Here is a 15,830-nt window from a genome sequence, read left to right on the forward strand (position 1 = left end):
CTAGTACTACGCCAACTATCTGGAAATCATCTTTTTGTCACACTATTATCAAAAGAAAGCCTTCTTGCAGTCACTTCCACCCCCTATCTCTATTCTTTCTACCCTTGGTAAAATTTGTGAAGAAATTGTGTTTAACCAATTTCCTGCTCTTTATCAAACAGCATGGATTCTGGGCTATTCGGAGCACAGTGACTGCTCTGTGGACTCTGACTGGTAACATCTTAATTAATATAGATAATGGAAGTCTTACTAGAGCTCTGTTCACTGATTCAACCCGTGCCTTTGAGATGATCAACCATCCATCTGCAAGACATTAGGGTCAACCCTGATGCCTCTGCATGGTTCAAAAACTTTCTGTTCATCCAGTCATTCTTGGTAAAGAAAGGACCTGTTCTTTCCAACAGTTCTGTCATTCACTCTGGAGTCCCAGAAAGCTCCACTCATACACCTTCTTCTGTTCTCAGATCTTCATCAACAAACTTCCACTAGATGTACCCCATTTATCACTACTTTATGCAGACGATATGGTCATCTATAAGTCTGATCCCTAAAATCATGCAATTAAAACTCAATTTCAAAAGGACCTTCTTCAACAAACTACTGCTCAGTGAAAAAAGAGAAACAAAGTCATTGTTATTTGCACCCATAAAAGAGTATCAAAATCCCCCAGTCATTTAATATCCTTGACTATGATACCAATCCCCAATGAAATCAGCACCTCCTTTAAATATTTGGGGATGTGGCTAGAACGATCACTAAACTTCCATGAACACGTAGAAAAGTTGAGAGCCAAGATCAACAGTCTACTTTTCTGGACCAACAAAATATCTAATTTCCTTTCACATCCAGCAAGGGCTGCTAAAGGAAAAAGCATCCTACTTGTCTGCTTGGATCGATCTCTGTCAAAAACACTGCCACCCTTCAGAGACCCTCTCAGGTAAAATATGTCTATTCATAATTAGCTCGTCATGGAGTGAATGCCACTGCCTAATTCTTTCAACAGCTGAGTGGCTTCCGATAAGGGCCAGATCATATCTTCTTTTTGATTCATTTACAGATCTATAACCTAAGAAGCCAAGCTAGGTCTAGTCCCTTCCTACAATCCCCTTCTCTCAGACTACACTGTACTAGTCATTGCATCTCTGCATAGGCCTCAAAACTTCTGACTTAGCTGACCACACAAAGTACTCCTCCTTGCAACAGTTCAAACGATACTAAAACAGTTTGAATGCAACTGCAACTGTGTAGTACCCATATCTTCCATATACCTGATTAACTTACTCATCACAAATTGTGATTCGATTCAACTTACCACACTACTACTGTTCTAAACCCATTGCATATAATATAATCCCCTTTTTCATCTCTCAAGTCTCTATTAACTTTCCTAACCTAGCAACCAGCACCCATATCTCCACCACTTTTACTTCTCCAACTTTAACACTGTCCATTTCTCCCTTTTCTATTCCAGTTGTATAACTGCATATGTCTTGTTTGTTAGATCTTCTGTGTTTCTTGTTAGTCAGATATTCTGTGCTTATTCATAAATGAAAACCTTTGATGGCCTTCCTTCATTCGCTGTTTCATTATTCATAGGTGTGTGTACTAGGCTAATGGCCCTGGGGCCTTTACAAGCCTAGCCATAGGATTACCCTGGCATAGTGCCACGCGTCCTTAGTTCCCAGTGCCTCTGTCGAGTAGAGGCACTGGTGTTATTCCCGGGGTGAATTTTCTGTTTCCCATCCACTCATCAAGATTTCTCTTGAAGAGGGTCAGCGAGGTGCTCTGCTTGACATGTATAGGAAGTCTGTTCCATAGCATGGGCAGTCTCTGGGTTATGAACCTGTCCCTCCAGCATGTTCTGTTAATTGTGGTAATGAGGTTGAGGTCTCTGGAGCGTGTGGTGTAGAGGGATTTGGATTTCTTTAGATTTAGCATTTCTAACAGAGCTGGGTCAGACATGGCTTTGTAAGTCAAGCAGAGATCGCCTCTAAGTAGGCAATATGAGACAGAGAATAGTTGGGAGTTTTTTTTGAGTCTATCCATATAGGACAAATGTTTAAGGCCTAGGATCCTCTTGTGAGGTACCTTTGCGGCCTCTCCAGTTGTTGCAGGTGTCTAGTGAGGTACATGCCAAATGGGGCATTGTACTCAATGAATGGCCTAATGAGGGAAGAGTAGAGGGAGACGATCACCTCTTTCTCCCTGGATGCAAAACCCTTAGTAATGAGATGTGCCACATAGAAGAGCTTTCTGACCACAGTGGCAATGTGGTGGTCAAAAGAGAGGTTGCTATCAACCTGTGTTCCCAGATCTCTTTTAACACCTTCTGTGTTCAGTGGATTACCATCAATGTGGTAATTCATGGGAACCAAGTTTTTCCAAAAGGGGATAATGACACATTTTTTGGCATTGAGCTTAAAGCCATGGTTTTGACACCAGTTGTTGGTCGTAGTGAGGCCATTCTGTAGGATGTCAACATCACTTGGGTAGTTAATAATAGCTCACAACTTGCAATCGTCTGTGAACTTTCTCAGCCAGAGTCCCTTCGTGTTGGCCTGGACTTCAGAGAAGTAGATACCAAACAGAGAAGTAGATACCAAACAGGAGAGGACCCAGGACTGAACCCTGTGGGACTCCACTTGTGACTAATTTGCAGTTTGACTTGGAGTCAGCTACTTTCACCCTGTGGGTTCTATCTGTGAGCCAGTTTGCAACCCACGTAATGATGTAGGGGTTGATGCCAAGCTTAGTGAGTTTTTCTATGATTCCTGAGTGGGGAATGGTGTCAAAAGCGTTGGCCAGATCAAGGTAGGCTGTATGAACCACCTTACCTTCATCCACACCTTTGGTGACCGAGTCAAAGAAGTTGACCAAGTTAAGCAGGCATGATCTACCCTTCACAAAACCAAACTGTGTGGGATCCAGAGTTTAGAGATTCCCTATATCCTTGTTTATTAGGACCATGATGATGCGTTCCAAAGCTTTGCATATCAGACTCGTCAGGCTAATTGGGCGATAGTTCCCAGGGTCTGTAGTCACTCCTCCTTTTTGGAGAGGGATAACTGTAGCAGTGCGCCATTTGGTAGGGACAAAGCCTGAGGTGAGGCTGTGATTAAACAGAGCACACAGTTGAGGTGCCAGTTCACTCTGTAGTTCATGTAGAACACAACCAGGGATATAGTCAGGTCCCATACAAGCTGTATTCTTGGCCTTGGACAGTACTGTTTTTTAACCTGTACAGGTCTACTGGTATTGTGATTGGTCTTTTGGGGGGGGGGGGGGTAAAGTTGGCACTGAATCTATCGGCCAGTATACTGGCAATATCTGTTGGCTTGGTATAGGAGGTACCATTGTGCAGTAGCTCAGAGCAAATGTGGGTATCGCCATGGAGATTCTTTACATAATTATAGCAGGCCTTGTGGTTGTCTTTACTATTTGCTGCAATTCTGTTTTCATAGCTAGCTTTAGAGGACTTGATGAGGGATCTCAACTTTTTGTTGAGGCAGATAAGGGAGTTTTTCCAGTCTTGGGACTTCACTTTATTCCGCATCAGTTTTCTCCTTCTGTTGTACAGTTTGTTTATGGCAGGGACCACCATATTGGCTTCCTTTTTTGGAGGGGAGTGTCTTGTTTCTATTGGGTATGGCGAGATCCATGCATTTGTGTACGTGCTCGTACAGTGCATTGGTGTATAATTCTGCAGTCACGTAACTATTCTCCATTTCCATGGGTGCCGTGAAGTTAGTCATTTCTGTTTATAGGATCCCAAAGTTAGCTTTGGAGATGTTTTTCATGGTGGTTACCTTTGCTGGGGGGTGGGGGGGTGGGAGGGATATGGATTTCCAAGGTGATTAGTTTGTGGTTGGATCTAACCAGGGAGAAGCTGACTATTGGTGTAGAGCAACGGTCGCCCATGTTAGTAATGACCAGGTCAAGGATGTTGCTACCTCTAGTGGGGATAAGAATGAGCTGGTCCAGGGCATTGGAATTAATGAACTCCAGGAAACGTTGGGCAAGTGTATTGGTACATGAGTAGTTTACCCAGTTAATGGAGGGATAGTTGAAGTCGCCTAGCAAGAGAGTGTTAGGTTGGACCCTAATATTCTCCAGGGTACTTAGGAACATGGAGTGTGAGTCTTTGGACATGGTTGGGGACCTATAGCAGGCTACGACCTGAATCACTGTCTTACCCAATGTTAGCTGCACCTGAAGTGTCTCTGATGTGTTATGTTGGGCTACCTGTCTGGAGGTGTGCACATCCTTTATGAATATGGAGACACCACCACCTTTGGAGCTTCGGTCTAAGTTCTGGGGCTGAAAGGTGTGGAATGGGTTATAGCCTGGTTGTGCAGGGATGCTTTCTGCTGCCTTGAACCAGGTCTCTGTTACAGCACAAATGTCGATGTCCTCCATTTTAAGGAATACCTCGAGCGAGTGCATTTTGAGATTTAGACTTCTAGCGTTGAGCAATATGACCCTCAGATTGCATTTGTTTGTAGCTGTTATGGTGGTAATTTGGTCTTTGGAGCACTGCCTAAAAAGGCACTATAGGGGTGGCAAGAACCTTGGCCAGTATCTGGTAGCCCAGGGGTGACAGACGCAGGCCATCTCTGGCAAAGCATCGAGGTCTATCAATCATGTCATCCCAGGCAGACAGATACTGGATCCCCTTAGAATGACAACAGAAACTTAGCCATTTGTTGAAAGCAATAATTTTCTGCTTGTACTGTGGTATCATTCTGGGATTGCGGTGGTGGTGCTGCGGTAGCATTGTCGCCTCACAGTACAATGTTGTCCTGTTCGATTCTCAGCTAGAGCGTCTTCTGTGTGGAGACATACGTGAATGGGCGTACCTTCGTTGAAGGTTGTGCGTCAGAGCTGGCAACTCGACACGTAAAAATCTACTGCCAATCATTAGCAGACCGGAGTTCTGCTGTGGCGACTCCTAACCGGGAAAAACCGAAAGACACAACAACAGTGCTATCATTCTGGGTGATGGTAGGATGCTGCTCAGGGCTAGGGTCATACTCGCCTGGGCTGCATAATCTGAGAGCTCCTCCATGTCTCTTTTCATGTAGTCCAGGGAGGTACGTCTCAGGTCATTCACACCCACATGTACAGTGACAGAGTCATATTTGTACCTGTTGTTGAGTGACCTGAGTGCATGGATTATGTGTCATATCCTGGCTCCTGACAGGCAGCTGACTGTTACTTTCTCCTTATTCAACCTAGTGAGTAGGACATCAGTGTGCCTCACTTTCGAGTCACCTATGACTAGTGTGTTGGGGATGCTGTTTTGCCTTAGGGGCTTTGGTTGAGTGGCACACTGTTTAGGAGATTTATGTGCCTCATGATTAGTGTTGTGTTGTGGTGGTCGAGTATGTTTCTGCCTTGGAGGACTCTGCTGCTTGGGTAAATTTTTATTGAGAGCCTCGGCGAAGGTGGGAGTGTGGTTTGTGTTTTTATGTGAAGGCAGTGCTGGTGTTTGTTCTGGAGGGCTACGTCATGTATGACATTGGGTAGCTTTATTAGTAATATAAAGCTTCTAAAGGGAATAGCCAAATACTCCTAGCATTAACTGGTGTCCTGTGACCTATGGATATGGAGGTTTACCACTAGTAAAAATTCAATAAAAACAAGATTTGTGTTCCTGTTGTGCTGAGTTTAAAAAATAATCCAGAATAAAAACCACTATCAAAAAGTTTTTATTCAGCTGAGGTAAGTGCTTTCGTCATACAGTAGACTTCTTTAGATGTGTTGTTGTTAGTAGAATTGGATGAGAGGGATCCTTAGGTGGCATGGATCTGTTACATAGGAATGGGATGGGGTCCCTAAACATTAACCATTACTGTAATTTATTTGTGGGGAATGTGCTGCATGTGCTTCACCATCTAGTGATGACTTAATGTGTTTCAGTTGGCGGGTTCAGCTGGAATGTGAAATCAAGTCTGCTGTGAAGGCGCCAGTGAAAATTCAAATGTAAGCATTGCACATGCAAGGAATGCTGTATTATTAGGTTCATAATGTATGAGGCTTTCATAACCCATCCTATGATATGAAATCATAAAAAAATTCCGTCCGCAGACCTTACACTAAACATCTTCAAGGAGTTGCACCTTAGTCTTTTAAATACTGAAAAGTGAGATATATTCTTTGCTTGGTCTGCACACTGTTTCAGGATAAAACCTTGAAACTTCCTGTGCTTAATGAAAATCATCTGGTTGAAAATTATTTAATTTCAAAGTACACATTTATGACAGTTAAAGGAAAAAAGCAGGACGACAGGAATAAGGGGTTTATTAAAGGATCATATCTACCTCAAGTCAGCTTTCAACATATTTGGTGTGCATCAGAATGTTCAGTTAAATTTCAGAATCCCTATGCTGTAGCAATATATGAAAACTCAGGTGTAGCTTTTACAGAATCCCATGATACTGTTACAGAATAGTCCAGTGAAGGCACGGTCCAGTGAAGGCGCACCGCACAGTGAATATTTTAGAAGCTTCAGTGTCCTGTTTCTGTCTTTTCGAGGCATTGTAACCTTCAGAACATTTTACATTCTGTCCTTTTACCTCCTAGAAGTAACACCTTATTGCATGTTTAATGTATGTTTTACAATCCCTGGTTTCTTTTAGAATAGCTGAAGTGGTATGGAACTGCCCTTACATTTGCGTGCTGATGGCACAGAATTCATTGGCATTTCTGACATATGATCTCAACAGACTGATACTTCGAATATTTTAATCATGATACTGTTGCCTGTCTCGGTGGTAGTGCTGCGGTAGCGCTGTCACCTCACAGTAAGACGTCCGGTTCGACTCTCAGCTAGAGCGTCTTCTGCGTGGAGACATGCGTGAATGGGCGTACCTTCATTGAAGGTTGTGCGTTAGGGCTGGCATTTCAGCACGTAAAAATCAACTGCCAATCATTAGCGGACCGGAGTTCTGCTGTGGCGACCCCTAACCGGGAAACACCGAAAGAAACAACTGTTGCCTGTTTGGGGTTGTACTAAATGTGTTCCTTTCATATTTTGTTTTATTATGCTTATTGGCAGGGTATTTCTAGCTGGTAAATACTTGTTTTCAACAAAGACCCAAGGAGAAAGGCTTCTCCATAAAGGTATATCATCAAAACATTTACTATACAGTCAAGTTATTGAATATTATCCAGTGAAAACATATTTATTTTATTTATGTGTGTATGTACCCTTCGTTGAATGAGTTAGTCACACTAAGTCAGTGGCCTCCTTTTATGGGAGATCAAAGGTGGTATTCCTACTGACTAGGGGAAATTTGGACAGGGCACAGGTGAACTACTGCTACTCTTTTGATAAGTGCCATGAAGTCTTTCACATCCACATGAGGTGACACCAACTCAGACCAATGGGAGGTCCTCGGTCTGTCATCTCATATGAAGGACAGCACAGTTATTCAGAAACTTTCAAGGTGACTAGATAGAGCATTCAGCATACCTGGTGTAAATCCAGCATCACCCAGAAAAAATAAGGCCTGTTGGCTACACCGTTGTGAAAATAAATAGCTATAGTTATGTTTTCTGCTCTGGAAAGCAGAGAAATTAAATTCAGGTAGTAGAAGACCAGAAGAAAAGCCTCCACTCTCCCTAAAAGCAAACATGATATGTAAATAAATTGGTTAAAAAAGCAAGTCACAGAAATATTAAACAACACAAATGTCTTCCTGTTGAGATGTTAGAGTCCACATGTGCCCTTATGTAAACTGTAGGACACTTGCAGTCTTTAGCCACAAAAAGAAAAAATGTAGAACATTCTAGATTCTGCCAATTGTGCTAAACAAGTTTCAGCACATACTTATTCGGCACATGTGCAGTACACTAGGAAGCCATGTTCAATCCAGGAAGGTAGTGTAAAAACACTGCAACACCAAAGAGTTTGGAGATGCAATGTTGTTATTTAAAAAGGTAAGTAATTTATGGCATTATATAACAGCAATAATCCACTCCTATGAATAAGTGATTCTGGTTTACCCTTGACTGGCTCACTGATTCAGTCACTTAGGGGTTTGCCCGCATGATCATTTCACTCTAGTCATTGGTAAACCCAGGATTGTCAACACCACTGTGAATTATTGTTAAATTACCGGTTAGTTACAGTTATAAGATTCATATAGTACCAATGTAAAATAAAAGTAGTAAAAACTGTACTTTATTACGTTTAACGGTTACTACTAATGGACAGATACAGCTCTGAAATACTTTATTCCATACATGGGTCCCCTCAAATTATCTATGGTATGATCCTAGTTATTCTTATTAGGGGTAACATATAAATGTGAAGTTGTTCAATTTCGCCGTTCATTCTTTACTGATGTGTTCGGAGCCGATCCCTCGGCTCCAATACGGCCAATTGCAAAGCTCGAGGTTTTCAAATAGCTCGAGGCCAAGTCCCTATCCCATGATGCACCTGGAATTACCTCAGATCTAGTTTGCCACTGCAGCAGATTGGTGGTTTTGATTTAGCTCGGGCCAGTTAAGCTGTTTTTTTCATTACTATTGTATTTAAAATTTTTGCTATTTAGTATAGTTAGATAGTTAGGATTATTGATAAAGCTCTTATAGCTTTTCATTGTGTTTTCCCTTCCCTTTTACTGTTCTTAATAAATTTCTAGTTGGTCTCTTTTAGGCCTGGTTTAGTAGTAGTTTTCCCTACTTGGTGTGGTCTGTCTAACCTTCTGCTTTTTATAAATAAAGCTTAGTACAGTAAACCTTAAATAATTAGATAAGGTTATTGTTTATTTTTCAGCTTGCAGTGTGTTATTCAGTGACCTTTGTCACATTTTCTCAGATGGTTATAGCTTAGATAGTTGTAGTCGTTTGCTGTGTGGTCTGTCTAGCCTTCTGCATTTTTTGGTAAGGCTTAGTTCTTATTACTGTTGAAGTTACAGTAAACCTTGGTTTATTTAGATAAGGTTGTTGTTTCTTAGCAGCTATCTCCTTTTGCATAGTTTGCTTGTGTGATATCACATTTATACTTGTTATATTGTGTGTGATTTATCCTGCTTTTATTTAAGGCTTGTGTGCAGATTTACTATTGTGTGATTTAGCCTGCAATTTTTCCAGGCTTCTGTGAATAATTACTGTTGAATTTTTTTTTGTGGTAATAGTAATTTTTTCTGACTTTAATATGGCTGACCAAGATAAGCACCGTATGTCTGGCTTCAAAAAGTGCCCAAAGTGTGGCCAAAAGATGTCTGTTACAGACAGCCACGGTAATTGTGTTTACTGTCTAGGGGCTCTGCATTTGCAAGACAGTTGTTCCATTTGTCATTCCTTCTCCTCAAGAGTCCTGCAGGAAAGGAAGAGGAAACTTATCGATAGAGGGTTGCTTAAGCCTTTGTTCCAGGAAGCTTTGAGTGACCAGGATGGATCCAGCAAGTCCTCAAAGTCTTCCAAGACGTCAGACTCCAAGAAATCAAAAAGGTCTTCGACTCTGATTTCACTGACATCGGAGCCGACCGTCTTTAATTTTCGGAGCCGGTCCCCGGTCTTGGAAATGGTGTCCGAAGCACCGAAGAGTCCAGTTCTCCATCAGTACCACCTTCAGTACGCTCCTTTCGATCATCTATCAGCCTGTCGGATCTGGATGTGGATCCGTGTGGTACAGAAGCTGTTATTGGCACCGGCATTAGCAAAAATTTTATCGGCTTCGACCCAAATGGCTTCAGAGTTGAAGACCATTGCACTGACTCTAACTATTCCTCCTCCGAGCCATGCTGGTCCTTTGGAGCCAGAGAAGGCAGACCTGATGTTAGAGAAACCCTCAGAGCCGATGTCTGCTCCAGTGTCTTTGGCTCTGTGTACACTGACGTCCTCGGTGCCGATCGAGGACTCTAGGAGCCGACACTCCCTGGTCAGGTCCAGATTTGTCGGCTCCAACTTTACCTCTCGGGGCCTCGGCTTGGATGAGCTTGGCTCCTACCTCGAGCTCGGAGCCCACTGTCCCGGTGCCGGGGGGGTGTCGATGGTTTCTTTGGATCCATCGGCTCCCTTGCATTGGAGTAGAGGTACTTTCAATGCCATGAGGAGAGTCATGTGTCCTAGCACATCCTTGACCTCAGGTCTGCCTTTCTCCTCCCATAAAGTGCCTGTGTCTGCTTCTGCTTCGCATGTCCTGACCAAGTGTAGAGACTCAGAGCCTCAAGAAGCCCCATTGGGTGGCCCCTGCTCTTCCGAAACCTCACCAGAAGCTCCCACTGATGAGGTTCCCAGGAAGAAATTGTGCAAAGAGGAAACACCTAGACTCCCCACAGGAGTCTCTAACATCGGATACTGACTTAGATGAGTCAGAAGGGTCCCCTCGGCCTCCCTCTGAGGATATCTCCTTCGCTGAGATACTTGAGATCCTTAGGCAGAGGGGTGACTGGCAGTCCAAAAGCCCTACTGAGGATGAGTCAATTCTCCTGAAGGCTTTCGGGTCTCAGCCCTCCATCTCTTGGGTGTCTCCACCCTTCAATGAGCTGATGCAGCTGGTCTCTTGAAGGGCATGCGAGTCTCCGGATACTATGGAGCCTGTCCATAGGAGGCCTAATAAATTAATTTCTGCCCCCCTCGACAAAACATTCTTAACAAAAGGTGTTCCAGTTGATGCCATGGTGGTGGCCGCAGCCACCAAAAAAGAAATGTCTGAGATTTCCTCGTCTATCCATCCTCCCAACAGAGACTCCAGGATTATGGCTAGATATGGGAAGCACATTTTTAGTGCTGTGACCTTTTTGCCAGTCACATGAACACGAAATGCAGAAGCTACTTTGCCCTGATTCCCCCTCTGGGAGAAGCCCCAAGGGACGCACTCATAAACGATTGGCCTCCGTGTCTCCTCTATGCATTTCCACCAATCCCATTGATACCCAAGGTTCTACAGAAAGCAAAAACCCTGGGAAGGACCCTCATTGGCCTCATCAGATTTGGTTCCCCTTCCTTCAACTTCATCTTTTGGAGGATCCTTGGATGCTGGACCCATTCCAGACCTTCTGACTCACCCGTCGGTGGATCTTCATCCTGAAGCTCACAGCTTGGCTGCTCCAATTCCCGTCATAGCCAGGTTCCATAACCTTTCCAATGAGACAAAACAGATCCTTTTGTCTTCTCATAAATCTTCTACTAGAAAGCTATATCTTAGCTATATCTTAGCAAATGGAAAAAAATTTCTATGTGGGCCGCTAATAATAATATTGATCCTTACCAAGCCCTATGGCCTCCATCTTAAAGTTCTTGACTATGATTTTTAGCAAAGGAGCTGCAGCAGCAGCAGTTCGGGTTCAGTTGGGTGCTATTTCTAATTTTCATCTTGGATTTGAAGGATTGAATATCATGTCTCACAAGTTATCCAAAGCCTTTCTCAAAGGGACTTTTCATATTAGACCAGCTGTGAAATCTCCCTATTCTCCATGAAATCTAAATTTTGTGCTTTCCCACATAATTCTTCCCCTTTTGAACCAGCTTCATCTTGTGATCTCAAATTTTTTGTCTTTGAAGACCATCTTCCTGGTAGCTATTACTTCTACCCGCAGAGTGTCAGAGCTTCAGCCTTTATCCATCAAGCCTCCCTATTTGATATTTCATGCTGACAGAGTCTCACTTAGAATAAATCCCGCATTCTTGCACAGAGTTTGCACTGAAACCAATCTCAACCAAGTTATTTATTTGCCAGTCTTCTTCCCCAAACATTCTAACAATTTAGAGTATATGCTGCACAAACATGATGTTCACAGACAGCTCATTTTATTTGGATAGAACAAAAGATTTCAGAAAAACAGACCAGCTTTTTGTTTCATTTTCTGACTCCAGAAAGGGGAGACCAGTGGCTAAAACAACTGTCTAAGTGGTTATCTGATTGTATCACCTTTACCTATTCAGCTGCCAGTATGCCTTTGCAACACAAGATTAAAGCTGACTTAGCCAGAGCATTTTCTACATATTCTGCCTTTTCTGACAGACTTCCCATTGATAACATTTGTGCAGCAGTCACTTGGTCAAACCTCATACCTTTATCACTCATTACAAAGTTGACAGGGCCTCCTTTGGATCCACGGTCCTGAGAAATGTACTCCCGTGAGCCACCCGAGATTGATGGTGCTTGGGATGCTACCCATCAGTAAAGAATTAATGGTGAGATTGAACAACTTCACATAAAGAAGTTATGCACTTACCATAACGTTCCATGTGAGTTGTTCATCTCTCCTTCATTCTTACGTCCCTCCCTCCTACCTCCTCCTGGGCTGATAGATGATTGATTTCTCCTTCATTCTTATGTCCCTCCCTCCCACCCCCTCCTGGGCTGATAGATGATCAAGGTGCTGGATCCATCCTGGTTACTCAGTCCTTCTGTTCCTTTCTCTTGGAGGTGAAAGAATGACATATGGTATTGTTATATGCAGCAAACAAGATCTGAGGTAATTCCAGGTGCATCATGGGACAGGGACTTGTCCTCGAGCTATTTGAAGACCTTGAGCTTTGCAGTTGACCATATTGGAGCCGAGGGATCGGCTCCGAACCCATCAGTAAAGAATGAAGGCGAGATGAACAACTCACATGGAACATTATGGTAAGTACTTAACTTCTTTTTATTGACCATGGTATAGGTTATTTCAAGCACATAAAGGGAAACTGACTAGGCTTAAAATGGCCCCAAGAACAGCTAACCTAGTAGTTAATTATGAACATATTAATCACTCAACTCAGAGTTATTTAAATTATCATACAAAAGCCTCCAAACAATCCTACTGTACAGGAACCTGTCCATATTTACAACTCCCCAAGACCACTATGCTGTCCACAGCCAAATCTCTTAGTCGTGCTGGTGATTCATAGTTCTCAGTATATGTAAATAAACACTGGAATTCTGTACCATAACAGATTAGTTCTCAGGAAAACATTAATACCTTTGCGCAACAAGTAAAGAATGGCAGAATAAACAACAGCTATCCACGTAGACAGCACTGAACCAAAAACTCCTAAGTAATTCCTTAACACCTCTACCATATACAGCAATTGGAAGATCTGCCATGACTCACAAAATTTACTTTCTTGCTTCATAATTGAAAAACTTGCTTCTTCTTCCTTATTGTTACCTCACTATCACCTGCCGTCACTCTTCTCAGTCCTGCTGCCACAAGTAATATACTCTTTTCTGATTTTATACTAGCATCTTAAGTTCATAACAGATAGAAATGTATATAAGGAAAGTAAATTTACCTAGAATTCTTCACTTTCTGTTGTCATTTATAATATGTTTCTACACTGTTAACTTTATCATAGCAGCATTGTTGCTGTGTATTATGTACGTGCATAATGTCTGCACTTTGTAATGCTTAGTTACTACATCTTAATATTAAAAATTGCAAATTGCTTCCTGACTTTGTCATTCTAATAGCTTCTTAACATATCACATCTTGTACTTTTTTATTTTCATTGCTGGAGGCTTTCTTCTCATGCTGCTGCTGAAAGGTACCATTGCATTGGGCTCAGCGAGCCCTTCCTGGTCAGCAAAATAAAACTATGTGTTACCCATGACAACAGAGAAGGGGTAGGTCACAGTAAACTTCAAAGACAATTAAAGTATTATCACACTGAAGTTGTTTGACAGATTTAAGGCAGAGGTGTAGAACATTTTTGAAATCGTTGTGGAGTTGCATTGAGCTTCCTGCTAAGCCTCGTTAAGTGCACTTAATGTTTTGAGTAGGTTTAAGGTGCAGCTCTGGAAACAGTCTTGCAGTTGAAAATGTTATCACTATAATTGTTCTTGTGTTCTCATGGACCAAATGTACAGAGCAGCTTGTTTTGGGTGACACTATTGTTTTTTGTTTGGTGAAAAGACTCAATTTCATAAAGTAATCAAGTGGAGACTGTTGTCGGTCAGATCCAGGACTGTGTAATGTCATTTTCTCAAGAGTTTATTACAGCAGGCACCTTAAAAGTTTAATTGGGAATGTTCTCCATCCAAGAAATAATATTTCCTTTTTATTTTTGCAAAATGATGTTGGTGTAGATTGCACCTGCTTTTGATGTATGTGGGCCATACGATCCTTAAACAGAGACACTTAATTCAGTTGCATTTTCAGTGATGTAAGTGAAGAAGGTGTAAGAGGAAGCAAGCCTCATTGGGAGTCTGTCTGCAGATCGTTTTCCTTTGTGCTGAATGTAACTGATTTTCTGTGTCCTAAATCTGGTGTTAGTGAAATCACATTAGGGCTATCACTGCTACTGAACATACATGCAAAAAATGTGTTTCACTAACAATTAAATTTAAGGGAGTACAGAGAACAGGTCATTTGCAAAAATGTTGAAAATATTTTTCCATGGGTAGGCTACTGCCGACTACTGAATTTCTAGGTAGGTTTGGAAGAAAGTTTGTCAGAGGAAATGTATATTAGTTTTGGGATCTTAACTATTTTACAGTAATGTAAAAGGTTTGACCTTGAGTTGTAAGCTGTGGTCCTAACCCAGTTACAAATATCTACAGTGCAGGCAAACCACAAGGACCCCTGTGGAAGGGAACACATACTTTTTACAGTGTTGTTGCCAGTCCACATAGTCACAATAGAAAAGAAAGCCACTGTCACTTTTGGATACATACTGTGTTGTTGAACAGGATTTTCTGATCAGTGTCCTGGAAGTGTACACTTTTTGCATGTTAACTTCTTTGTACATGTTGATAATACTGGTACTGTGAAATGAAGCTGTGGGGCAAGTAATGAATTTATAACATCATATAGACACACGCACACACACACACTTACTTATGCAGCAAGCTGGAAATGGGTTAATTGTAGCAACCAAGGTAAAACAACAGATTCTGACAGGCTGTTCCCACTGCTGAGTTATAGATGCAGGATCGTTTCTTTATAGTACCAGGTGTTGCTTTTCTTGAGCATTGATTTTTCTGTTTATTGCCAAGCAGTTAGACCAGTTGCTTTTCTTGTTGCTTAAGCCATGCCTTAAAATGTTTTGAAAAAGAAACAGTGTTGCTTTTAGTGCTGGCATCATTTGTGTATGGTCAGCATTCGTTTTGGTAAAGCTCTAAATCCTTTTCAAAGATGTGATGGAAAGAGAAGGGAATCATGGCGTTTGAATTCAGGAAGCTCAAACTGCTCATCTGTGCAAACTTTCAGCATCTACTCCTTTCTCTGATCATTTTTTTTCTAGCTGCTAAAAACAGCTGCCACCAAGTTTGTGGGGATCAGGTGAGACTCACCATGATTCATGTGAGCTGTTATGTTGGTATCTAGATATATTAAGGAGTATCCTGGGAAATGAGCACCACGTTATCTTTTGGGTAAGACCTGTTCTTCAAAGCTCTAAGTCTGAGGGTCAAACCTGACCTTCTGTCACTTTGTGGAGTTTATATAATCTCCCTAGTTTCCATAGTTTTTGTCCAGATATTGTGCAGGATGACGGGCTATAGTAATTTGTCCATAAATAATGTAATGTAATATATATGATCTCCTTAAGGTACCAAATAAAGATTGCAGAAATTCATAAAAATAACAAAACTTTGACTCTGCCAGTTCTCCCTACCACCATTTTATTTAGTAAATGCTTTCTTCCTTATTTCTGCATTGACTTCCTCAGACTAATATGACAGTTGTGAAAAATGCATTACTCGTGTAAAAATTGTAATAGTCACTTTTTACAAAATAGGCAATCTTTCCCTGGGATTCAGAAAGGCCTACAGTGATGCAGAAGCCTTATCTCCATAGTTTTCTTGCTTCGTGATAAACCTGAGTGATTCAGAAAGTGATCTACCACCATTGTAGCATGGAGTGCAGTCTCACTGGCAAAGTTACTTGCAA

The 15,830-nt window shown here is 41.9% G+C and overlaps 1 protein-coding gene across 1 annotated transcript in view; it reads left to right on the forward strand.

The window, feature by feature from the left end:
- The window catches only part of FYN (FYN proto-oncogene, Src family tyrosine kinase), a 1,397,726-nt gene that overhangs the window by 878,705 nt on the left and 503,191 nt on the right, over window positions 1-15,830 (forward strand). The gene's annotated exons all lie outside the window — the stretch shown is intronic.

This window comes from Protopterus annectens, chromosome 2.part0 (genome assembly GCF_019279795.1).
Source record: "Protopterus annectens isolate FY-2018-M chromosome 2.part0, PAN1.0, whole genome shotgun sequence".
Classification (NCBI taxonomy): domain Eukaryota; kingdom Metazoa; phylum Chordata; order Ceratodontiformes; family Protopteridae; genus Protopterus; species Protopterus annectens.